At 34.0% G+C, this 26878-nt stretch overlaps 1 protein-coding gene across 1 annotated transcript in view; it reads right to left on the reverse strand.

The window, feature by feature from the left end:
- Positions 1-444: 444 nt before the first annotated feature.
- The window catches only part of LOC100445627 (THAP domain-containing protein 3-like), a 58253-nt gene continuing 31819 nt past the window's right edge, over positions 445-26878 (reverse strand). Inside the window, 2 exon segments of the mRNA XM_054530614.1 lie at positions 445-1065; positions 2338-2441. The gene's annotated coding sequence lies outside the window, so the exon portion shown is untranslated.

Here is a 26878-nt window from a genome sequence, read left to right on the forward strand (position 1 = left end):
CAATACTGACAGCAGAATGACCTTTCTAAGTTCAAATAAATTCATATCGCTGAGATCACTCAAAGACTTTCCAGAGATGTCTTTATACAAATTATTTATCATAGTAGCTATGATTCACCATGATCTAGAGCCTGCTTCCATCTTATCTCAACAGGTCACTGCCTTGGAATCTGTCTTCTGGGTGTGATGAAACAAAGGCATTGCCTTTTCCAGGTAACATCAGTAATCCATTCCCCAAAATTAGATACTGCATGAGAACATCAACTAGGACCTCATTTCCAAGTAAACAAAATTACCAAGGGTTACTTATCAAGCTGAAGCCTTCCACTAATTTCTGAACAATGGAGCTACAACATGTGAAAAAAACTTAGATTCATTACAATTGATAGGGTCAGAGTGCACGATATGTAAACATATCTTCATCTCTTTACTAAACAATCAATATGTTTATTAATAAGCCATTGATTTTTATTCAATAATGTGTAGTGTTTGCATCCCAGGCCATAAATGTTGACATTTACAATATAACAAGGCAAAAAATCCACAAATGAACATATTTTTGTTAGAACAAAGAAAATAAAAAATGTTTAATTAAAAAAAAGCAAGGTGATTTCCTGAAAAAAAGTTTTATTCTCAAGTGAGAAGGAGAATAAAAGCTTTAAAAGGTTAAAGATGGAGAAGAGAGCAGGTTTGAAGCAGGCACAGTATGTCACTGGTTATGAAACATTATGATGCTGAATAGATGGGTGTTGAAGAGTAAATTTCAGCTAATTACCAGACTCAGAGGAACTGACAGTTTCCACTATTTTGGTGCATCAAAGGGCTCTATGACAAGATGGCTCAGTAACTCTGCAGGGCAGGTGGTCAGTGCTCCAATATGCACGAATTGCAAAATGCATCTTTGCTTGTATTCTTCCTAGTCATTTTCTTTGTATATACTTGTCGTGCTTCAAATGTAATCACCTTCATCAAACCCCTTGTTACCTTTTGTGTGAGCATTCTTTCCATTTTTTTGTTTGTTTTAATTTTTGTTGCTCATTACATGACTGTAGGCAAGAACAAAAGCTAAAAATGAAAAAAAAAAAAAATTCAGGATGATGACAAAGTATCCAGAGAGAGGAACGAATAGGGTATGGGAATGTGACTCTTCTAACAGCACCAGTAGCAATGGAGATGCATGTCCCTATTGCTGATAGTCAATGTGAGTTTTTGAACATCTACACATGAATCCGACATTTTACCAATTGTTTTGGAAAGTAATGAGATTTTCAATATATTGTTTTGCATTTGAGGGCATAAATATAAATTTTGACCAAAATTCTTTCACTGACAGATAAATTTGTTCTATGAAGTATAGACATAAAAGTATTTCACTAGGAAATCATTAATAGGAAGAAGCTCTGAAGGAGAAGCCTCAATGGGTGCTGCCCCAATTCCACCCTAGTTTTCTTTGTGCCCATTCCTGAGATTTATCTTCTCTCTCTCCATGCCATATCTTTTATACCTGGAAATTTATTTCCATTTTTAAGATATGTTTTGCCTTTCATACATATCCAGGATTAAATTCGTGAAAATTATAAACATCTGCCCTAATCTGGCTTATATTCATGTCCTATATCCTCCTCTTTTTACCTCTGTCTAGACTATGAGACCGTAACATTTAGTTGTCTATTGTCTTTATTCCATATACTGTGCTTCTCAAAGTCCCTGAGAGCAGGAACTACATGTAGCTCATGTCTGAATCCTCATGTCTAGCACAGTGTCTAGCACATGGTAGCACTTAAAAAACATTCAATGAGTGAAAGAAGAAAAGAAAGATTCCAAACTGGCAATTACGTATAACAGGCGAGGGCTCAGGAGACAAGCTAGAGCTACTGATACATATTTATAAATCTGTGTAAAGTAGCTAGTTGAAGTTTTATGAGTGGATGAGATCACTCTAGGAAAATGTAAATAGTAGTGGTTCTCAAATCTGTCTACAGTTTAAAGTTACCTAGGAAGCTTTTTTTAAAAAAATAAAATACCCAGGATTCACCCCATAAACAACATTTCTGTGGTTGAGGCCAGGTGTTGCTGTGTTAGAAAAACTCACCTGGTGATTGCTATGTGAAGTTAAAATTAAGAAACACTAATAAAGTTTTAAAAAACCAGCAAATGCAAAAGCTTTAGAATAAAAGCATAGAAGGATCAGGATAAGAAAGAGTAGCCAAAAATGAATGAATGAATGAATGAATGAATAAATGAATGAATGAATAAATAAGAAAGACAGATAGGAAGGAAAGGAGGGAGGGAGAAATGAAAGCAGGGATGGAAGATGGCTCAGAAAAGTAGGCAAACCTGAAGCTGCAGTGTCCCAAAAGCCAGGTACGGAGAGAGTCTTGAGAAGGATAAGTTGTGTAGTAAAGTGTAAAATGCCAGACAGATTTTCTGAACAGTAAAACCTAAAATAAAATCAGAGAAAAAAAGAGACTCTTGAGATAATAGGCAACTTTATTAAAAGCTATTTAGGTAGCGGGATGCTAAGAAATAAATTGAAATTGTAATGAGTTAAACAATAAATTAAGTGCAGAAATGACTAATTTTCCTGTAAGCCATAAGAAATACTTGTTATAAGGTATTGCCAAGAAATTAAGTCAATGTTTACATTATTTCTTTATGACATAGTCATTACTTTATTATTCCATAAGACTACAGCATACATTTTTACAATAAAATGTAATACATAATCCTAAAAATATAATATCCCAAATAACATGAATAACCTTTCAGTGTAATCAGAAAGTAATCTGCTTTTCATCATGCATAGGTAAACAAATATAAGGCTACAGAAAATGGAGAAGGGAAATAATCTATTTCTTATTATTCTACTGGTTAAGACAAAAGCTGATTTGCATATATTTTTATCAGATAAGGAATGTTTGTCATTTTATTTCACCACTACCTCAGTAGTAAATACCAGGATTTTTCTGATCAAAATATCTTGTTGCTATTATTCACCATAAAAGTAAGATAATACAGGTCAGAAGGAATGGTAAATTGTACACTTCTCCAAACTGTTGAAAAAGTAATTCCTCTATAAGTCAAGATAAGGTATGAACTAATTTGTCTCCTGCAGAAAGTAGATACAATTGGATTCCAATAAAACTCCACTCAAATATCAATGACAGGATATTTAAGACACAAAATGTACATCCTAATTGTTGGTTGATACATTTGTATTTGTGTGCATTGCTTTGTACAAAATTGAAACCCAAAGAGTATGGTTGAATCCATTTACAAATTAATCAGTCACCTGGAATTGGAAAAATGTGCATTTTTGATGGCTCTAATTTGTGTTCCCAATCTTCCCATTTTGGAGGATATTTTTGTATTTGTACATATGACATACATTAAAATACTATGCATTCATTAACTGGTCTGCAGACAATGGAATGTTATATTTGATTTTGTGGACCTCTTACCAAAACACTCAGGTCTGGTAGCTCACAGATTGGGAAATTGTACCAGAGGTCCATAGAATTTGTTTCTTCCTCTAACTATTGTTCTCGGAAAGAACAGTTTTATTTGACAAAAACAGAAATAAAACTTTGAAACCTTAAGAACTGTATTTTAATTAAAAAAAAAAGTTGCCATGAAGTTCTGAGTTTTCTGAGTATAGCTGCAGATTTTTGTATCAATAATATCAATCTTCATCTTATTTATCTCTGTCTCAGCTTCTTACAATAAAAATTCAGACATGTGCAAACTATCCTGCAATGAAAAGCAAGAAAGGGTAAAGTAAGTAGTAAAGTAGGAGTCTCAACTGCACAAACTAACTAACGTACTGGGCACTTCAACATGGCCTTTGGGTTTAAAGAGTCTTCCTTTTGGAAAAACATATATTTGACCCTACATCCCTCTACAGGCATCATTGTTTTCACTATCATTGATTAACTCATTTTATTTTCTATTCATCTCCTCCCATTCTTTTTGTTCTCATGTCAATAGGATTTCAGTCTCTGTACTTTTCTGAAAGAAAGCTTGTCAAGATCATGAATGACAACAATGTGACTGAATCCAATGGTCACTGTTCAGTTGTCATGGCACTCAACCCATCAGCACAATCTGATCATTTGTGGTTTTGACTCACTTTCCACAATTGGCTTCTAAAACACCACCCTGCCTGGATTATTCTACCTGCTACAGTACTCATTCCCGGTCTCCTTTGTGTTTCTTCATCCTTTCCTAGACCTCAAAACTTCAGAATGCTCAGGTTTGGAATATCAAATCAAATAAATATCAACATCTTCATCTATGTTTAGTTTACCATTAAAATTTAACCAGGTCCAGAGCCAATTTCTTGGTTCTCCCTACCACTGGTAAAAGAAAAACAATTCTCCTAAAATCTTCCTGTATTTCAGGAGCTTAGGCCAAACTACTGATCTCATCCACAAGTTATATTTCTCTCATACCCACATACAATTTGGAAGCAAATTATGCTGACTCTATCTTCAAAATATGTCCCGTATCCTACTCCTCCTCACCAATTCCAAAATTTTATCACAATTTAAGTGGCCATAACTTCTTGCCTTGATTATTGCATTGACCTCTTTTTCAACATCTCTGCATATAACCCTTATCCCCTAAAACATTTTTTAAAAAATCTATCACTTACTCAAATCCCTGTCAGATAAAAGTAAAATTCAACCTTGCCTATAAACCCTACATAATCTTACCCGCCATCCCCTTTGGCTGTTTTATCCTGCAACACTTTCTTGTCCACTCTGCTTCAACCTCATATACTCTTTTCTCTACTTGCATTTTCCCAGTATACACACCTTCCTTGAGGGATGGGTAAACCCTCAGGGTCACCACCTGGTCCTGAACATCCATCATGTTTTTTTAATATTCAGCATATTTACATATTTTCCTACCTTTAGGCATTGGCATCTTAGTAATATGCTTAGCCTGCTATCCAGATAACTGAACAGCATCAACTTCTCATCCTCATTCTTACCATGTATTTGCTTGATACTACTTTGGGAATATGAAGGTATAGAATTACCAACAATGCTGATATTACTCACTTTTAAGATATGAAAACAAGCTAGTCTCTTCCCAAAGTGGACTGAAACCCCAGGAATTAATAGGGATATTAATTAAACAAACTCAGAGTAATAGTTGGTACTACTTGGATTAATAAAATAAACCCCTATTGTAGACTCTATGATTAAAATTGAGTAGTCAAAATTGAAATGTAAGTGATGAAATAAACTCTACTCTTCTTCTTTATATCATTGTTGCTTTATGTGATCAATAAATACGACAGAAGTGATGACATGTAGTTTATGAGGCTAAGTTATAACAAAGATCGTGGCTTCTGCCTGTCTTCCTCCCTCTTACGTTACTCACGCTGGAGAAGCCACCTGCTACATCATGATAACACAAATGTAGTCCTACGAAGAGGCCCATGTGGCAGGAAATTGGTGCCTCCTTCCAATGGCCATGTGAGTGGGTCACCGTGTAAGCAAATTCCCCAGCTCCTGTCAAGACAGCAGATGCCTGAAGCCCCTACCAGGTCCTTCATGAAAGACCTTGAGCTAGAACCACTCAGTTAAGCTGTCAATACATTCCTGACCAGAGAAACTGCAAGATACTAAACATTTTTTGTTTTAGTCATTCATATTTGTGATTAACTTATTGTACTGTAATAAGTAACTAATACACATGCCAGTTTATTATACATTTGAATGACCTTGTAGGATGACTCTCCAGCATAGGTCTAGGCGATTGCCTTCCAGTATAAAAGACAAAAAGGACAGACACTCATTTTCTAGCACCTTCCAACACTCAATATTGCAGAGACTACAGCAACTTCGAAGTATCCCGGTATGGTAGAGTCAGTAAAAAGAGAAGCAGTTCCAGCGTCCAATGCCAGTGGCAATCAAATTTACAATTTCCAGTGTTCAGCTGTGAAAATAGACGTGTCTTCACTTATTTACCAGTGTGATTTGGCTGTCATTTTGTCTTTGACTTTTCCATGGTTACTGCCAGTTTTCCAGTTTGATCAGGATTCCAACAAATCTGTGAATTTACCAGTTAAGGTAACTATGGCAGTTGTTGTAATCAATCAGCACAATTTCAGTAGCCTAAAGCATGGAAGTTCCTTTCTTATCAATTTAACAACTTTAGAGGGTGTTTTGGTAGTGGATGACTCAGGCTGTTTTCATTCTAAACCTCTAGGACTTCTTCAACATTTGTGGTTAGAGCAAGAGAAAAGATGGCATAGAAAAGTTACTCTACTTTAAAAAAAAAAAAAAAATCCTGTCTCCTGTGCATTCTCCTTGGTAAGACCCAGACACCAAACACACATGAACTCACAGGTGAAGGAAAATATACTTGTAGTCCATAGGTTGCAACAATTCCTCAGCAACAATCCTATTTGATATATGAAAAGTACATCTTTTCAAAAGTTATTCGCCTCTGTCACACAAGCTATAAATACATCAAAATAAGTTTGTTTTACTTAAATCAGGCTGAGTTAGTTTGCTTGCAATTGGGAATCCCAATATAGTAGTATTCTCACTTACTTGATCAAAATTAACATAATTTGACTAGTTAGTACAAATTAAGTTGAATTACTTCTTTTTTTACATTATCAAGTATCATATTTTTGATAAATATAGGCTGCTTATCAATAAGTAGTTTATGATACCTAAGCTTATGCATAATGCTTACTATGAAAAACTTGGAAGCCTCTGTATCCTTTGTATATATTTAACAACATGGAAGAGTTCATTGCTGTAAAACATTTGCTATTTATAGACACATTATGTCTAATAAAGCCTGAAAGCATCTCATTTCTTTCAACTCCATTAATTAACAGCACAGATAGCCAACACTACCACTAAACACATATTTTTCATAAATTTCAAATAATAGATGATAATTTTCCTAGGAATATTTGAGATTTATTTAATATTATATCATTTATTAAATTTTCTTAGTCATCTAAAATAATTATGATCACATAATATTTTGCTGCTATGGAAAATCTCTACTAATTATGAATACAGCTTAACATTGTTGTATTGTATATCTTCAACTTCATTATCTTGAAAAATAAATATTTGTGAAAGGACTAAAAAGACAAGCCACAGACTGGGAGAAAATATTTGCAAAACACATACCTGATAAAGTGCTGGTATTCAAAATATACAAAAAACTTTTAAAACTCAACCATAAAGAAAAACAACCCAGTTAAAAAATGGGTAGAGTATCTGAAAAGACATCTTACCCAAGGAAATGCACAGATGGAAAATAAGCATATGAAGAGATATTCAACATCATATTGCAGCAGGGAAATATAAATCAAAACAATGATGTATCGTTATACACCTGTTATAATGGCTAAAATCCAAAACACTGACAACATCAATGCTGACAAGGATGTGGAACAACAGGAACCCTTATTCATTGCTGGTGGTACTTCAAAATGGTACAATCACTTTGGAAGACAGTTTGGCAGTTTCTTACAAAAGCTAGGTATACTCTTACCATATGATCCAGTGACCACACTCCTTGATGTTTACTGAAATGAGTTGAATATGTATGTCCACACACAAAACCTGTGCCCAAATATTTATAGTAACTTCATTTATCATTGTCAAAATTTGAAGGCAACCAAGATATCCTTTCAATGAGTAAATGGATGAGCAAACTTCAATACATTCATTAAATGTAATGTTACTCAGTCCTAAAAAGAAATGAGCTATCAAGCTATGAAAAGACATGGAGGCAACTTAAATGAATATTGCTAAGTGAAAGAAGCCAATCTGAGAAAGCTAATACTGTATGATTCCAACTATATGACATTCTGGAAAAGGCAAAACTATGTAGAGAGAAAAAAGATTCATGATTGCCAGGGGCTTAGAGAGGGAACAAGAGATGAAGAGGCAGAGCCTGGGGGATTTTCAGGGTAGAGAAACTATTATGTCTGACATGATAATGGTGGGTATATGTCATTACATATGTCAAAACCTATAGAATGTACAACACAAAGAGTGAGCCTCAGTGTAAAAAAGATGTCAGTTAATAATAATGCATTGATATTGATTCATATATTATAATAAATGTACCACACTAATGCAAAGTGTTAATAATAGGAGAAACTGTGGGCTTGGGAAATGAAGGGATATAAAGGAACTGTGTACTTTCTGCTTCCTTTATTTGTAAATCTAAAATTTCTTAGAAAAAAAGTTTAGTAATTTAGAAAAATAAATCATTGTATTTAAGTGACAGAGGACCACAGATTCTAGGAATGATGTTCATTATGATTTATTTTTATGAGATTCTTTTATCTAAGAGGAGAAACAAAAGCTGTTACATTCACTCTAAATGCAACTAGATGGTTCTCAATATTCCTTAAAGATCAGAGGTAGTAGGATAAAAAGCCCCATCAAGCAGTTCCAATGTGAGCTATTTCTGTCTACCAACAATTCATGTAAATTGCTTCCTAACCTTAAATTGGCCTATATTTTCTGTATTTTTACACAACTTCTTGCTTCTTGGTCCACCTGTTAGGCTCAATGTCTAGCCTCCCCATATCCTCTCATAGTTTGGCTTTACTAGCATTAACTAACAACCAGAACAACATTGAAGTTGTTCTACAGTTCCACCGTCAGATCTTCCTTAGGCTCTTAGTTGCTGCTGCCCAGAAAAAATAAATAAATAAAAAAATTCTTAGCTCAATGTGAACTTTGTATTGCCATCTCCCAAAATTACCATGGCTTATTCATCTGCCTCCCTTGCTTAACTTCAAAGTTTTTTCTTTAATTTTTTTTTTTAATGTGACACAAGGACTCACTGTGTCACTCAGACTAGAGTGCAGTGGTGTGATCATAGCTCATTGCAGCCTCAAACTCCTGGGTTCAGGCAATCCTCTCCCCTTAGACTCCTGAGTACCTGGGATTACAGGCATATGCCACCATGCCCATCTAATTTTTTACTTTTTGTTGAGGTGAGGTCTAGCTATGTTGCCTGGACTGGTCTCAAACTCCTAGCCTCAAGGGATCCTCCTACCTCTGCCTCCCAAAGTGCTGAGATTACAGGCATGAGCCACCAGACGTGACCCAAAGTTTTTAATGACACCGATTTCTCAATTAACTTATGGACAATAAAACAGTATGCATTTCATAAAATAAAATACATATTAAAAGAATAAGAGAACAAATTAATTAATGATAAATATTCCTTCTAGTTTTATTTTCTGCTGCTTCCATGACCCTAATACAAAACAGAGCAAGATCTATCTCAAAACTTCCCATACCAGCCTAACCTAATAATTCCTCAGGTGCTAAGCATTTCTGTAATGAATATAACAAAATCTTACCAATTTTTAAGCAGCTGAATATTTAATAACCTTAGATGATTTGGACTTTTATAATAGCATCATATTAAGCCATAAAGTCAGATATATGTTATTATTAGCTTAGAGATGATGAGGGATATTCACTGGGATATTCACTGGGATGATGAGGGATATTTGCTGAAGATCATTCAGTCAGAATAAAGGGCAAACAATTAATCAAGAAATAGGTTGTAGAAACCCGGCAAGCCTAAAGTAAAGTTCATGTGCAGGAATAATTAAAAAGCAGGTATCATTTCTGATTAATTTTTGAAATTTCTTTTGATTTCTGAAAAATTCATTACCTTTTTGTTTGTTTTTTCCGAGTAAGGATGACCATTTCAAAAAGAATATTTCAATTTAAAATAAGCTATGCCTACAGAATTCATAACTCAATCATTTATACATTTATTTAGCAAATATTTATTAGCCTTCTAATTTGTATGAGGCCCTGTATTAGTCACTAGAAAGTTAATACAAAGCAAAGATAAACATGATGCCTGCCCATGTAGAATCTGAAGTCTGGTTAAAAGAGTAACAGCTCCTCCTTCCAAATTACACATGAAATTTGTATCCATCATTAGAAATGAATCAAGCTTTAAGTAACATAGAGTGAAGATACAGTGCCACAAATATATAGGGCTAATTTTTCTCATATACATATATTCTAGATGTAGGCAACTGCTGTTGTTTCTTTGGCAGCTCATTGAATGTGGACCTACAACTTTGCTATTGTCTTCCGCTGTCCCTTGAGAGTGCCTCTCATGATCCTAAGACGCCTACTGCACAACCCATTATAAATGAGTAATAATGTATTTGTTTCAGTGGAAGATAAAGGAAAGGAAAAAAGACAGCAACTATAGGAAAACAGCAAAAGTCTGCAGAAAGTCCACAGCATACTTCTAGTTCCAATTAATTGGTCTAAACCTGGATTATATTGTCACTTTTGACTGAAAGATAACTAAGAAGGATACGGTGAGTCAAACAAAAAAGTTTTGTAATGCTAATTAATACTGCATAATTGCTAAGTGTTGTTTTCCAGTGAAACTGACCCCAAATCAGTCTTTAAAAAGCAAATTTAAAAATAATTCTTAGTTCTCTCAAAAACCAGAGGATTAAACTGTATATATATAATATATGTCTATATATGTGTGTACATATATATGTTTATATATACACACACACATACATACTGAAAAAATATATTGGTTGTAGCATGGTATGCTCTTACTATGAACATAGGAATAAATCAGGATACTAGGTACTCTAAGTATCTCACAGTATAGTGGAAGAGACAGGTAAACAGATAAGTATAAGACAATGTGATTTGTACAATGTTCAATCTTCTAGCATAAGATGTCATTGCTAAGATTTTCATATATCTCCAAACAGTATCAGAATATTGTAAAACCTTTGGTTAAGACACCACTGGTAGTGATTCTTAAACTGGAAATCTGAACAAAACTAAAAAAAAAAAAAATCCTGCCAAATAGAAAAGGGTTCTATTGTCATCTAGTGGCCAAACTCATGTCCTTGAAATGATTTAGTTACTTTGGATATCATCTATCTGAAATAAGTTATTTTTAGGGGGGGAAAGCAATTAACCACAATTTCACAAGTTTTCAGATCCTAATACATGAAGAGAATTAATGCTCTGAAAATTATGATAATATCACATGCCTTTTCAGGGACAATTTTTTTTTTCACTCTTTCATCACAGATAGAAATGCCTTCAATTTAAAGAACTGTCCCAGATTAAAGGAAGCTAGACAGGCATGAAAACTAAGTGCAATATGTGATCTTGGATTGGATCCTGGAACAATTAATGATTTTCAAAAAAGCCCGTAGATTATTTAATAGTACTGTAGCAGTAATCATTTTATGAGAGATATTAACATTTTGGGAAACTGGATGTCAGATATATAAGAATCCCATGAAATTTTTGCAACTTTTTATAACTCTGAATTTATTTTAGAATAAAAAATCTAAAATAAACTAAATAATAAAAATTAATGTAACTTATAAAACTGGGTTAATAATGTATTTTCTGTTCCCCTAAGCTGATAATATATTATATAGCTATAAAAATATTATAATTCACTTATTCATATATTTTGTTATAAATTATATATTTTGTTCTAAATTGTATATTTTAAATCTTAGGACCAATGTGAAAGTTTAACATCAGTGATCAGAAATATGAAATATGTCTTCATTAAATTGCTCTTGTATGCATTTAGTTGTGACACTGCTGTTTCTCTCAATCTTGGCCCAAAACTCTAGCTACTCCAGGAAGACACAATTAGTATCTGCATGGGTGCATTATTTTTCTTTCACTTCATGTACTAAGTGTAAAATAGTTTAAGGAAACTATTTTATTACATCCCATCAGACTTTACTTTAAAAACTCAATGAGATACATAATATTTTATATTTAATACTCTCAGTACTTTCAGAAAAGTAATACTTTATATTATCTAAGTCAATGCTTCAGATGTTTTATTTTGTTGGCAATAAATGAACACATTAATCATCTTTTATTTATCATTTATCTACTTATTTAAAAAGTATGAATTGCCTACTCCTTCTGTGGTAGGCACTGAGGCACAAAGATAATGAGATATGGTCCATATGTATTATACTATATAGTATAATTTCTAATAGCTCAGCTTCACCTATTAACATTTAGGTGAAATTAACAAATTTTTAGGTTGCAAGCACACACCTTCTTCAGTTGTCTGAACCCTGCAAAAAACATTCATAAAACTATTAGATTTAGATAACATGTTTCAAATAGGTTTATTCTTTAATTCAATTCATATTTACTGAATACTTATTTGCCAAAAACAGTGGTAAACACTGAAGATATAAAGATGAGTAAGTTCTTGTACTCAAGAAACTTATGGTCTAGTAAAAAAAAAAATTCAGTCATGCAAACAAATAGAGACAAAAAGATATCAAATGTGAAACAATACATACAGAGCTTTACACAGAAATATGTGGTCGTTACAAGGAGAATTGGAAAATGCTTTAAAACAAGGTAATAGCTGATCTGAGTTTTGAAAGCTGAGCACGTCTTTAGCAAGAAAACAAGCATAATAGATGACTCAAAAGCCAAAATGTTACTATCCGAGTGACGTGGATTGCCGTTATAAGATAGGTAGAATCTAAAAATTGTGTTTATGTGTGTCTAAAATATGTCTCTGTGTTGCACTGGGTGTCAGGTTATCCTTCGTATTTTAAAACAAACCAGAAGATGCTGGTTTTCCTATTCGTGGTTTGTGTTATCTCTTGCCTCTGTCCTTATCTCTTCTTATTAGAACACCAGTCATATTGAATTAAGGTTGACCCTAATGAGCCTGTTTTAACATCCTTACCTCTTTACAGCCCTATCTCTAAATACAGTCACATTCTAAGGTAATGTGGGTTAGGGTTTTAATACATGATTTTTTTTTGTGGGGGAGGACAATTCAGCCCATAATCCTCATCTTAGGAAGTGGGTTGAGCAACAAAATGTCCAAATGTTAAACCTAACAATTTGCCTTGCTTTTAAAAAGCTCTCCCAGTGGTTCTATTTTCAATCACATTGTAGATCAAAATTTAGGAAGATTATAATGCAAAGATTCACCTACTGTGATTGAGAATTGAACCCAATGTCATTTGATGCCTTTTCTACTCATATTATTTTATGATTTTATGTCACTCTGATTAGTACAATCTTACAGATTCAACACAGACAAACTAGATTTTTGGTCATGTGCCAACTTTAGTTGGCAAGTGCTTTCTGAAGCACTGTAACGAGGAGAGTTGTAAGACCACGTTCAGGCTTTAGGTGGAAAAGGGCCCTAATGTATTATTTATGTTTGCCATAGAATAGGGAGTAGGAACAGCTCTGCATGTGCTACGCATGTGTCTTTCTTGTAATAGTCATCTAAACAGAGACTAAACTAACAATTGCTAAAGAAAGTGTAGTTTCAAACCATATAACCCTTTGGAGGACTCTATTTGGCTTCAGGTATTTTATTTCATCATCCTAGCTAGAATAATGCCCACATTAAAAATGTGACCACTTATTCTCAGGTTCTTCCCCTACTTTACTTTGTGGAATCTCACTTTAGCAACAATTTTTGTGTTTTTCCCACTCTTCTCCAGACCCAAATCTGTCCCACTGGGTCTCTGAGTTCTTCCTGTCCTTATTGTCTTGGCTTTTCTCATAATGTTCACTACACCTCTTTCTTTGGATCAACTCACTCTGCCTTCTTACACCTTCTCTCTCATTCTCCATCTCTGATTTTTTTTAATACATGTGTGTAGATTTATATAACAATCCACCATCTACCTACCAGTTTTGTTATTAGATCCTCAATGGAATCAGTTTGTAAATTCATTCCTTTAAGTAAATAAATTATTATGTTCTCTCTTCATGGATTCTTGAACTGGAAAATGTTTTAACCTTACACTCCCATATGTAAGCTCTCCACCATCAATTATAGTGTAAAACCTCACTATTATTCTTTATAGAACTAAAAATGCTTAAGCTATTATTTTTGTAATACACCACTAAAACTCACTTTATTCCGTGTCTGTTCACTATTTGATTAACAATAATTTAGAGGTGTAGATGAACACTAAATATCATTTTCCAGAGTGTCTATTTTTTTATTGGAATAATCACCTAGATTTTAAAGAGAGTGATTTGGGACATTACAAAAATTAGAAATGATGTTTAAGCATTTGTGTTTTTAAAATTATTTCACGGTTTATCAAACTGTATCAAAGTTCTACTTTTGGGCAACTATTGTGTTGAAAAATAGCAGAAGCATTTATAAAATTGCGAAGTAAACAGTTGCTGCTAATACGTATATCCCAAAATTGAACAATGGATTTGAAAGAGGAATAATATTTTTTCAAGATATTCTGATTTAATGTGTTATTGTGCCCCTAAGGAATATACATACATAAAATAACAGGAAATTTGACTAAAGAAAATATTTTTATTTCAATTCATGAAAAAAGATATATTTTTTAAAAATTAATGTGCTACATTTTATATTTTGTGGAAGATATTCAGTGTGAAATGTGAAACAGGAAAATTGAAGTGAGAGTTTGAGTATCATTTACATCACAGGTATTAATTAATTAATATAATTAGAAAAGAATACTTCTGAAATTATCCTCAATCTTATGGTAACTATACTTCCGGCACTTTTTAGAAAAATATATTTTTCAAATATTTTGACTGTTGATTTATAAAAATCATTAAAATTCCATAAACTGGAGTATTTTAATAGCTATAATCTAATTCATTTTCTGCCTTTTGTAGAGATAAACATCACAGAACATTTTTTATTGGACCAAATATCTAAGGTTTTGGTTTAGAAAAAATGCTCACCGTACATAAAATTTATGTTCACATACAAAAGCAACCATTGACCACCACTCTTAGGACTTTAGTTTGTTAGATTTCACTCCAAGAATTGTAATAGAATGGTGCTGATCATGTATTTTAACCCAAGACCCCTTGTGAGTGTGTATATTTACAAGAGAGTTGGTTAGGATTAAGGATGCGGTCAGTAGTGAAGGAATAAGCAAATCAAACAATTTCACTTCAAGACCAAATTCCTCATTCAGAATGCTAATCAACTAATCTAGTCAACGTAGGCAAATGAATTACAGAATTTTGAAATATTTAATCAGATTAGTATAGTTACTTATAATTGATTGTTGCATAAATACTTTAAACTCAATATATCCTAAAATAATTTAGTATTTTCTCTCTAAAATCCATTTCACCTTCTGTGCTTTTGGTCTCTATAAATAATTTAATGACCAGAACAAGACACACATAAGAGTGAAAAAGGTCAATGCACATAAACATATATACTGGGGCAGTGCATATGAATTTGGACTGTCCTAGGTAAACCAATGGATGGTCCCACTATTTGTGAATAATGTAATCACTTATTCATTTGGCCAAATCAAAATCAGATGTCCTATTTGACTCACCATTTTCTATCAAATCATATCAGTTAGAAAGATTTGTTGATTTTACTTTATTTTTCCTTGTTCATTACCCATATATGAAACTCTCACATCATTCCTCACCTAAGCCAGACTTTGTGCCTCTAACCCATCCAATAACCACCACCAAAGTGATTGCTTTGCAAAATGCAAAATAATGTCTCTGTCCTAGTTAAACAAAACATAAATATATAACTGCCTCTTGACAACTCCAGGATAAAGTTTCCAGGTAAAGTTTTGAGAGCTTAATATAAGACCCTTTATGATCCCATTACCTGTGAAATACTTCATATTCATGGTATACATACATGACCTAACGTACTGTTTACCATTTATGTTCCCCTACAGTTTCCTCTGATGTTGATGCTCTCTTGTGTCCACTTGACTTCCAGGTTCCAACTTTATTTGCACAGAATATTTCCTAACACCACACACACACACACACACACACAGACACACACACATACATTTTTCTAAGCATAAAATAATGGATTGTTCTCTTTTTTTAAATTATACTTTAAGTTTTAGGGTACATGTGAACAACGTGCAGGTTTGTTACATATATATACATGTGCCATGTTGGCGTGCTGCACCCATTAACTCGCCATTTAACATTAGGTATACCTTCTAATGCTATCCTTCCCCCCTCCCCCCACCCCACAACAGGCCCCGGTGTGTGATGTTCCCCTTCCTGTGTCCATGTGTTCTCATTGTTCAATTCCCACCTATGAGTGAGAATATGCAGTGTTTGGTTTTTTGTCCTTGCGATAGTTTGCTGAGAATGATGGTTTCCAGCTTCATCCATGTCCCTACAAAGGACATGAGCTCATCATTTTTTATTGCTGCATAGTATTCCATGGTGCCACATTTTCTTAATCCAGTCCATCATTGTTGGACATTTGGGTTGGTTCCAAGTCTTTGCTATTGTGAATAATGCTGCAATAAACATATGTGTGCATGTGTCTTTATAGCAGCATGTTTCATAATCCTTTGGGTATATACCCAGTAATGGGATGGCTGGGTCAAATGGTATTTCTAGTTCTAGATCCCTGAGGAATCGCCACATTGTCTTCCACAATGGTTGAACTAGTTTACAGTCCCACCAACAGTGTAAAAATGTTCCTATTTCTCCACATCCTCTCCAGCACCTGTTGTTTCCTGAGTTTTTGATGATTGCCATTCTAACTAGTGTGAGATGGTATCTCATTGTGGTTTTGATTTGCATTTCTCTGATGGCCAGTGATGATGAGCATTTTTTCATGTGTCTTTTGGCTGCATAAATGTCTTCTTTTGAGAAGTGTCTGTTCATATCCTTTGGCCACTTGGTGATAGGGTTGTTTGTTTTTTTCTTGTAAATTTGTTGGAGTTCATTGTAGATTCTGGATATTAGCCCTTTGTCAGATGAGTAGATTGCAACAATTTTCTCCAATTCTGTAGGTTACCTGTTCACTCTGATGGCAGTTTCTTTTGCTGTACAGAAGCTCTTTAGTTTAATTAGATCCCATTTGTCAATTTTGGCTATTGTTGCCATTGCTTTTGGTGTTTTAGACATGAAGTCCTTGCCCATGCCTATGTCCTGAATGGTATTGCCTAGGTTTTCTTCTAGGGTTTTTATGGTTTTAGGTCTAACATTTAAATCTTTAATCCATCTTTAATTAATTTTAGTATAAGGTATAAGGAAGGGATCCAGTTTCAGCTTTCTACATATGGCTAGCTAGTTTTCCCAGCACCATTTATTAAATAGGGAATCCTTTCCCCATTGCTTGTTTTTGTCAGGTTTGTCAAAGAACAGATGGTTGTAGATATGTGGCATTATTTCTGAGGGCTCTGGTCTGTTCCATTGTTTTATATCTCTGTTTTGGTACCAGTACCATGCTGTTTTGGTTACTGCAGCCTTGTAGTGTAGTTTGAAGTTAGGTAGTGTGATGCCTCCAGCTTTGTTCTTTTGACTTAGGATTGACTTGGCAATGTGGGCTCTTTTTTTGGTTCCATATGAACTTTAAAGTAGTTTTTTCCAATTCTGTGAAGAAAGTCATTGGTAGCTTGATGGGGATGGCATTGAATCTATAAATTACCTTGGGCAATATGGCCATTTTCACAATACTGAGTCTTCCTACCCATGAGCATGGAATGTTCCTCCATTTGTTTGTATCCTCTTTTATTTCCTTGAGCAGTGGTTTGTAGTTCTCCTTGAAGAGGTCCTTCACATCCCTTGTAAGTTGGATTCCTAGGTATTTTATTCTCTTTGAAGCAATTGTGAATGGGAGTTCATTCATGATTTGGCTCTCTGTCTGTTATTGGTGTATAAGAATGCTTGTGATTTTTGCACATTGATTTTGTATCCTGAGACTTTCCTGAAGTTGCTTATCAGCTTAAGGAGATTTTGGACTGAGATGATGGGGTTTTCTAGATATACAATCATGTCATCTGCAAACAGAGACAATTTGACTTCCTCTTTTCCTAATTGAATACCCTTTATTTCTTTCTCCTGCCTGATTGCCCTGGCCAGAACTTCCAACACTATGTTGAATAGGAGTGGTGAGAGAGGGCATATTACTACCTAAGGTTAGACTATCTTTAGTTTTTACACTGAGTTTTCCCTCTCTAAGACCAACTTCTGTCTTTTGTGGAACTTTAACCAACTCTAGTGAGGGATGCTAATTATAGAATAATATTTCCTGATCACTGTGGATTTGTCAAAGGGTAGACATGTAGTCCAAGCCATGTCAAGCAGTCCATCTTCATAATTTTGTCGAATTCACTGAATAAAGACATTCAGGCCCTATTTGATGATTAAGCTATGCTCCATAAGTTATGGGGCCTACCAGAAGTTACGTTCCCAAAATGAAGGCGTTTGAAAACTGCATTCAACAACAGAGAAAGCCATGATGTTAGATATAGAAAAAGTTCTGGGAGTATTCATACTCCTCATTCCATTTGTCCCTGAGGCCCATACTACCCATGGATACATGAACTTTTAAATAAAAGCCACTCTCCTTTTATTTGCTCAATGTATTTGTTCATTTATTTGTCTCATTTGGTTTTTCTCAATTTCAAAAATGTCAATAAACAAGAATCACCTGTCCTGATTCTCCCAGGATGAGAAAAGCTTTCTGTGATCTCTGATTCTTTACAATAGTGTACTTGTATCATGCAAGCTTTACTTTAGACAAAGTCATCCACATATGCTAATCCAGAAACTAAAACTGTTCTCATTTACGATAATACCAAAATAGAAATAACAAAATAATGTCTTTTGCAGAACCTTGGATGAAACTAGAGGCTATTATGCCAAGTGAAGTAACTCAGAAATGGAAAACCAAATACTGTATGTTCCCACTTATAAGTGGGAGCTAAGCCACGGGTACACAAAGGCAGACAGAGTGGTATAATGGACATTGGAGACTCAAAAGGGGGAAGGGAGGAAGGGAGAAGAGGGAAAAAAAGCTACATTTTTGGTACAATGTACATCCCACACGAATGACAGGTACACTAAAATTGCAGACTTTATCGCTATGGAATTCATCCAGGTAACCAAAAACCACTTGTACCCTAAAACTATTGAAATAAAAAAATAAAAACAATAATAAATAAATAAATAAAGTAATGCAGATAATCGCACTCAATGAACACACATCTTAATGTGTAAGTATAATCTGAATCTTCCTGTGTTTTAGTTCTGGTATACCCCTCAGAGGGATTTATCCTCTTTCGCTGAGGAAGATTCCTTCTCTTAAAAATATGATATCAATTTTAAAATTCAAAATAGCTTTAAAAACATACCTACCACCTGAATTTTGGTTTCTAAAAATCATTTGCCAATAAATTAACTGGGGGCTTTTTGGAGAGGTGATTAATTGCAGGACTGGAGCAGAGAAAATATGAATATCCTGGTTCCAGAAAGTAAAAAAGTGCTCAAAGAAAGATGAGGGTTTGTCAAACAACACAGGGGCCAATCTGAAGGTGCTCTTAATGGTCAAAGCTGGAACATTTGAGCATCAAAATACATAATTAAAATGCTGGATTTTAGCCCACAGAATAAGAGAAATATTCATAAGTTGATACTGACATAAATAAGTAGTCAACTAAGAGAGATGAAATAGCTTTTCTTTATAATACAGTCTCAAATAATAAATGAGGAAAGAAAGAGGAAAATAGAAATCGTCATTAAGCAAATACCACATTAACAATTTTTGAAGACAAGATCCGTTGATGGATGCAAATGGTAGCTGGTGAAAATTTGAGGAGAAATTAGATTTCATCATCTCAAAGTATCTCCTCCAAAATATCTATCAACTAAAAAGTGATAGTAGTATTACAATAGAGGAAGCTCACAGAAGACACCTTAACTGTCAATAATAACAACACTATTAGTAATATATCATCGTCATGAACCTTATGATATAATGCACTAAGATTGTGTGCTATTCTGTTCAGTAAAAGCATTACCACAGTTTAATCATGTGAAAACATAAGACAAACCCAAATTGAGAAATTTGAAAAAAAAAACTTATTAGCATTCTTCAAACTATCGAGATACTGAAAGATAAGGAAAGCCTGAGGAGCTGTTGTAAACTACAAGTGACTATAAAGAAAAATACACTTAAGTTAAATATTGGATTGTGGATAGGATTCTAGAGGAGAGAAGTACATCAAAGGGCAAATAAAGTTTACCATTTAGTTAATGGTATTGCAACAATGTTAATCTCCTGGCTTTGAGAACTGTACTATGGGTATGTGACACTACTAGAAGACAGGTGAGAAATAAATGAAAAAGAGCCCAGATGGGATTGTTGGTAAATTCTATCAAAAATTTAATGAAGAAGGGCCGGGCGTGGTGGTTCACACCTCTAATCCCAGCACTTTGGGAGGACGAGGCAGGCGGATCACCTGAGGTCAGGAGTTTGAGACCAGCCTGGCCAACATGGCAAAACCCCGTTTCTATTAAAAATACAAAAATTAGCTAGGAGTGATGGTGGGCACCTGTAATCCCAGCTATTCTGGAGGCTGAGGCAGCAGAATCACTTGAACCCAGAAGGTGGAAATAACAAGAGCAAAACTCCATTAAAAAAAAAAAGAAGAAATTTTATACCAATTTTTTACAATAATTTCCAGAAGATGGAAGCAGGGGGAATACTTCTAATTCACTCTTTGAGGTCAGCATAACCCAATACCAAAATCAGACAAAAATGTTACAAAAAGACCGATATTTCTCGTGAACACAGGTGCAAGAAAATCCTCAATAAAATATTAACAAATTAAATATAAAAATGCATTAAAAGAGTTATATATCATGCCCAAATAGGATATACGACAGGTATGCAAGGCTGGTTGGTTCAACATTTGAAAACTCATTATTGTATTCCATCACACCAACAGACTTAAAAAAAAAAAGGTATATGGTTATATCAAAAAAATGGAGAAAAAGCATTCGATAAAACCCAACACCCATTCTTAATAAAAACTCTCAGAAAACTAGCAATAGAGGGGAACTTTCTTGACTTGATTAAGAACATTACAAATAAACTATAGTTAACATTATATTAAATAGTGAGAAACTAAATGCTTTCAACCAACATCAAGATCAGGCCAAGCATAACCCCTTTCACCATTTCTATTCAACATAATATTGGAAGCCCTAACTAATGCACTAAGAAATGAAAGGAAATAAAATTATACAGAACTAGTAGGAATAATATTGCCTTTGTTTGACATGACATGAATGTCTATATAGAAAATCCTCCCAAATCAACGAAAAGGCTACTGGAACTAATAAAGGATTATAGGAAGTATGCATTCAAGGTTAACATATAAGTATGTCATTTACCTTCATATATACCAGCAATGAACATTTGAAATTTGATATTAAAAATACAATATTATTTACATTAGCATCCTCACTCCAACATGAAATACTTAGCTAGAAATCTAACAAAATATTTAAGAGATCTACATCAGGAAAAATACAAATACACCAGGAAAAATCAAAATCAAAATACATCAGGAAAAATCAAAAATACATCAGGAAAAATACATCAGGAAAAATCAAAAATACATCAGGAAAAATACATCAGGAAAAATACAAATACATCAGGAAAAATCAAAGAAATCGAGGAATGTCTAAAAAAATGGGGAGCTCTTTCATGTTCATTGATAGGAAGACTCAATTTTATCCCTGAAAACTTATAGGTGTCAGTTTTCATAAATTTGTCTATAGATTTAATACAATCTCAAACAAAATCCAAAAGATATTTTGTCAATATCAACAAATTCATTCTAAAGTTTATATTGAAAAGCAAAACCGAGAATAGCCAAAACAATATTGAAGGAGAAAACAAAGTTGAAGAAATGATACCATCCAACTTCAAAACCTACTATAAATCTATAGTAATCAACAGTGGTGGTGTTGGCAAAACAACAGATGAATAGATTAATGGAACAGCATAGAGAGACCAGAAGTAGACCCACATATAAGTAGTCAACTGACCTTTGACCAAAAAAAAAAAAAGTAAAGGCAATAAAATGGAGAAAATATTGTCTTTTCAACAAATATTGCTGGAACATCTAGACATCCAATTCAAAAAAACAATTTTAACACAGTTTTTAAACCCTTCTCAGACATTAACTCATAATGAAACAGACTTATATGTAAAATGTGAAACTATAAAACTAAAAGATAATATAGGAGAAAGTTGATGACCCTGATTTTGTCAATAACTCTTTAATTACCACAAAGTTGTCATTCATGAAAGGAATAATTAGTAATCTGTACTCTGTTAAAATTAAAAATGTATGTTCTGCAAAAGAATGATATTTCACCAAGATAATGAAAAGAGATCCCACAGATTAAAGAAAATATTTGCAAAACATGCCTTATAAAGTACTGGTAACAGAAATATACAAAGAACTTTTAAAACTCAGCAATAAGAAAATAGATATCCCAGCCGAAAACACAGGCAATGTATCTGAACAGATATCTCACCAAAAAAGTTGTAGAGATGGCAAATAAACATATGAAAAGATGCTCACCATCATATGACAGATAATTGTGAATTAAAACAATGAGGTATCACTACACACCTATTACAATAGCTAAAATCCAAAATACTGACAATATCAAATGCTAGTGTTTCAACAACAAAATGCAACAGGAATTCTCATTTATTCCTTATGGAAATGCAAAATGATGCAGCTACTTTGGAAGAATTACAGTTTCTTACCAAACTAAACATACTCTTACTATATGATTCAGCTATTGCACCCTCTGGTGATTGCCCAAAAGAGCTGAAAATTTATGTCCACATAAAAACCTGTATGTATGTTTATAGCATCCTTATTCATAATTGTCAAAACTTGGAAACAACGGAGGTGTCTGTATTAGTCCATTCTTACACAGCTATGAAGAAATACCTGAGACTGGGTAGTTTATAAAGAAAAGAGATTTAAGTGACTCTCAGTTCTGCATTGCTGGAGAGGCCTCAGGAAACCTATTGTATTAGTCCATTTTCATGCTGACATACCCAAGACTGGGCAATTTACAAAAGACGGAGGTTTATTGGACTTTCAGTTCCACATCGCTGGGGAGGCCTCGCCATCACGGTGGAAGGCAAGGAGGAACAAGTCACATCTTATGTGGATGGTGGCAGGGAAAAAGAGCTTGTGCAGGGGAACTCCTCTTTTTAAAACCATCAGATTTCATGAGACTTATTCACAATCATGAGAGCACAGGAAAGACCTGCCTCCATGATTAAATTACCTCTCACCAGATCCCTCCCACAACACACGGGATTTCAAGATGAGATTTGGATGAGGACACAGCCAAACCGTATCACTTACAATCATGTGGAAAGGTAAAGGAGAAGCAGGCACCTTCTTCACAGAGTGACAGGATGGAGTGAGAGCAAGCAGGGGAAATGCCAGAAACTTATAAAACCAACAGATCTTGAGTGACACTAACTCACTATCACAACAAAGCATGGGGGAACCACCCCCCATGACCTCCACCTGGTCCCCTCCTTGACACATGGGGATTTGGGGATTACAATTCAAGATGAGATTTTGGGTGGGGATACAGCCAAACCGTATCAGTATTCTTCAGTAAGGGAATGGATAAATAAACTGTGATACATCCTGACTATGGAATGCTATTCAGTGATAAAAAGAAATGATCTATCAATCCATGACAAGACATGAAGGAAATTTAAATGCATATTACTAAGTGAAAGAAGCCTGTCTGAAAGGCTACATACTGTATGATTCCAACTATATGATATTCTAGAAAAGCCAAAACTATGGAGACAGTAAAAAAAACCACAGTTCCCAGGAGTTCAGAGGCAGAGAGAGGAATAAATAAGCAGAAAACAGGATTCTTAGGATGAAAAAACTGTATGATAACGTAATGGTGAATTCATGTAATTACCCATTTGTTCAAACTCAGAATGTACACCAAGAGTGAACCTTAATGTAAACTATGAACTCTGAATGACAAAGATGTGTCAATGTGGGTTCATTGTAACAAATGTACCACCCTATTTGTTACAATGTGGGTACATTGTAACAAATGTACCACCCTAGTAGGGAATATTGATCATCAGAGAGGCTATGCATGTGTGTGGGCAAGGGTTATTATAAATGCAAAATGTATTCTATTCCTCTGAATTTTGCCTATGTGTGTTCTTTCCAAATTCTTAGATCCTCTTCTCCTATAAACTAATCTGAATCAAACACTTGCCTCCTTGATTCCAACAAAACTGTTCTTAATGTCAATGGCTTACACACTGAATGATCTTATGATTTTTTTTGTTTTTTGTTTTTTTTTACTGAAAGACCATAGGGAATAATCTTAATGTAGCTTCAAAGACGAATTAATTCTGAACTAATAAACAGTTTATAAATTTAATTTTTCAGGTGCTTATGTATTTCTTTTAATAATTTTTAATAATAAAAAAGACAGTTAAATGAAAAGATGAATATTAAAAGATAGGCTAAATCATTTTCTCTGTATGTGTTTTTTTTTTTTTTTTTTGAGACAAGAGCCTCGCTCTGTCACCCAGGCTGGAGTGCAATAGCGTGATCTCAGCTCACTGCAACTTCTGCCTCCCACGTTCAAGTGATCCTCCTACCTCAGCCTCCCAACTAGCTGGGATTCCAGGTGTGCAACACCAAGCCCGACTAATCTAGGCATTTTTAGTAGAGATACTTTCAACCATGTTGGCCAGGCTGGTCTCAAACTCCTGACCTCAAGCAATCTGCCCACCTCAGCCTCCCAAAGTGCTCAGATTACAGGAGTGTGCCACTGCTCAGGGCTCTCTGTGTATTGTTAAAAAATAAATTGACCAAATCAAAGACAAAACAAATTTTCTAAGTAACATCATAACAATGTTCATAGAATAATATCTATTAATTATATGTATTAAAATTTTAACATTAAAATAAGCATTTTTGCTGGCCTACAGTTCATTCAGAACTAGAATTATTAGCTATAAGTTAAAGTCATTTTGTTTATTTCAGCTCCTTCAAATAAAATGTTATTTTATGCAGAAAAGAACTGAAATTACTTATAGCATGATTGAACTCCCACAGGTTTTATTTATTTACTTATTTTACAATTGCTAGATTCCTAAACTAACTCTAGGTGTTGCAGATGGGAGAAAAAGAAGCAGGATGGGGAAATACAAAAGACAAAATAATACAACTTATTTTTGGATAGTGGTTTTCCTCAGTAGCAATAAACTATGTAATTAGTATAAACTATGTAATTAATTCCATATTCGGAGAATATGGAATTAATTCTGATGTGGATGTAATATTGGATGGAAATCTTCTATTTTTGTTAACATAGAAGTCTAGATATCTTTTAAAATGTCATATATTACAAAACACTAAAAAACATATAGTGTTATATGTGGTGAATATTCTTTGTGATTCATAGATGAACACATAAAAGATAAGGGCAAAGGAAGATCCCACTGGTTTATAAACAAACCAAACTTTAAAACCAAAGTGGAAAAGTAGTACAGATAATTAACCGCCATGGGTGCATTTGCCAGTCTTCAAGTAACATAACAGTTTTAGTGAGAGTCTTTTAGTGGAAAACTCCCTTTTAGGGAGTTGAAACTAAAGTACATACCTCCTTCTCTACCACCATTTTAAAAATGAGAAGATTGAATGCTCTAACGATAAAATCTTTAGCGAAAGGGTAATACAGAAAAAAAAAATCTGCCCAAATCACATAAGAGTGCCATGAATACTTTATCAGCTTAGGCTGTATATTATCTCCTAAAAGTTTACTTAGAAATTTACATGAAAAGAGGTTTTGCCATATAGCTATTAATTGGGTGCCTGACAGAAGCAAATCCAAGTATTTTCTGAAAGGATTCATTCTTCAATCCAAGGAGCAAGGAAATAAACAACAATAGCAGACACAGAATTAGATGCCTCAATATTGAGACAATGAATTATCAGATATAGACGGTGTCTTAGTCCATTTTGTGCTGCTATAACAGAATCCCACAGACTGGATAATTTATAGTGAACAGAGATTTATTGGCTCACAGTTCCGGAAGCTGGGAAGTACAATATCAAGGTGCTGGAATCTGGCTAGGGCCTTCTTACTGTGTCAGCACGTGATAAGATGCATCACATGGCAAAAAGGCAAAGAGAAAGAGCAAGATGGGGCTAAATGTGCCATTTTATAATGACACCAATCCCACTCATGAGGGTGGAGCACTCGTGAACAAATTATTCTTTTAAAGATGCCTTCTCTTAATATTGTTACAATAGCAATTAAATTTTAACATAAATTTGGGAAGAGCCAAACATTCACACCATAGTAAACTGAAAAATGAAATAAGTAAAGTGATTAAAGAATTAACAGTTGGAATGAAATACATGGGAAATAAATGTGATACTACAATAAATAAAATAAAAGATGAGGAAGAAAAAACAGGGATAAATTTAAAAAGTGAAAACAGAAGTTAGGACAAACAGAAGAGAGCTATTAAACCAAAAAAGAAAACTAAATAATTAATTGGAATTTAGCATAGAGAGAGAAAAATTAAATATAGAAAAGAATTGTCTAAAAACACAAAGTATAGAATGAGAAGATCCAAAAATTAATTAATAGCATTATGGGAAAGGAATCAGAATGTTAAGAAGATTATATTTGAGGAGGAATGTCTGAGAATTTTCCAGAATCAATGAAAGACATAAAGCCTCAGATTCAGGAAACCCCATGCAAGATAAAGAAAAGTGATTCACACATAAAAACACCATACTGAAAGAGCAGAATATCCAAGAAAAAGTTAAAAGCAGACACGAGGAAAATATATTATACAATGCAAAAATTTAAATGCAATGTCAACAAAAATATAGATACAAAATTATTTCTCAAGGTGATAAGATAAAATATCACCATACCATATCACAGAATTGATGTAGAGCTGAGTTTTTTCTTCAGAATGATGAAGAAAT

Source organism: Pongo abelii, chromosome 1, assembly GCF_028885655.2.
Source record: "Pongo abelii isolate AG06213 chromosome 1, NHGRI_mPonAbe1-v2.0_pri, whole genome shotgun sequence".
In the NCBI taxonomy this organism is placed as follows: domain Eukaryota; kingdom Metazoa; phylum Chordata; class Mammalia; order Primates; family Hominidae; genus Pongo; species Pongo abelii.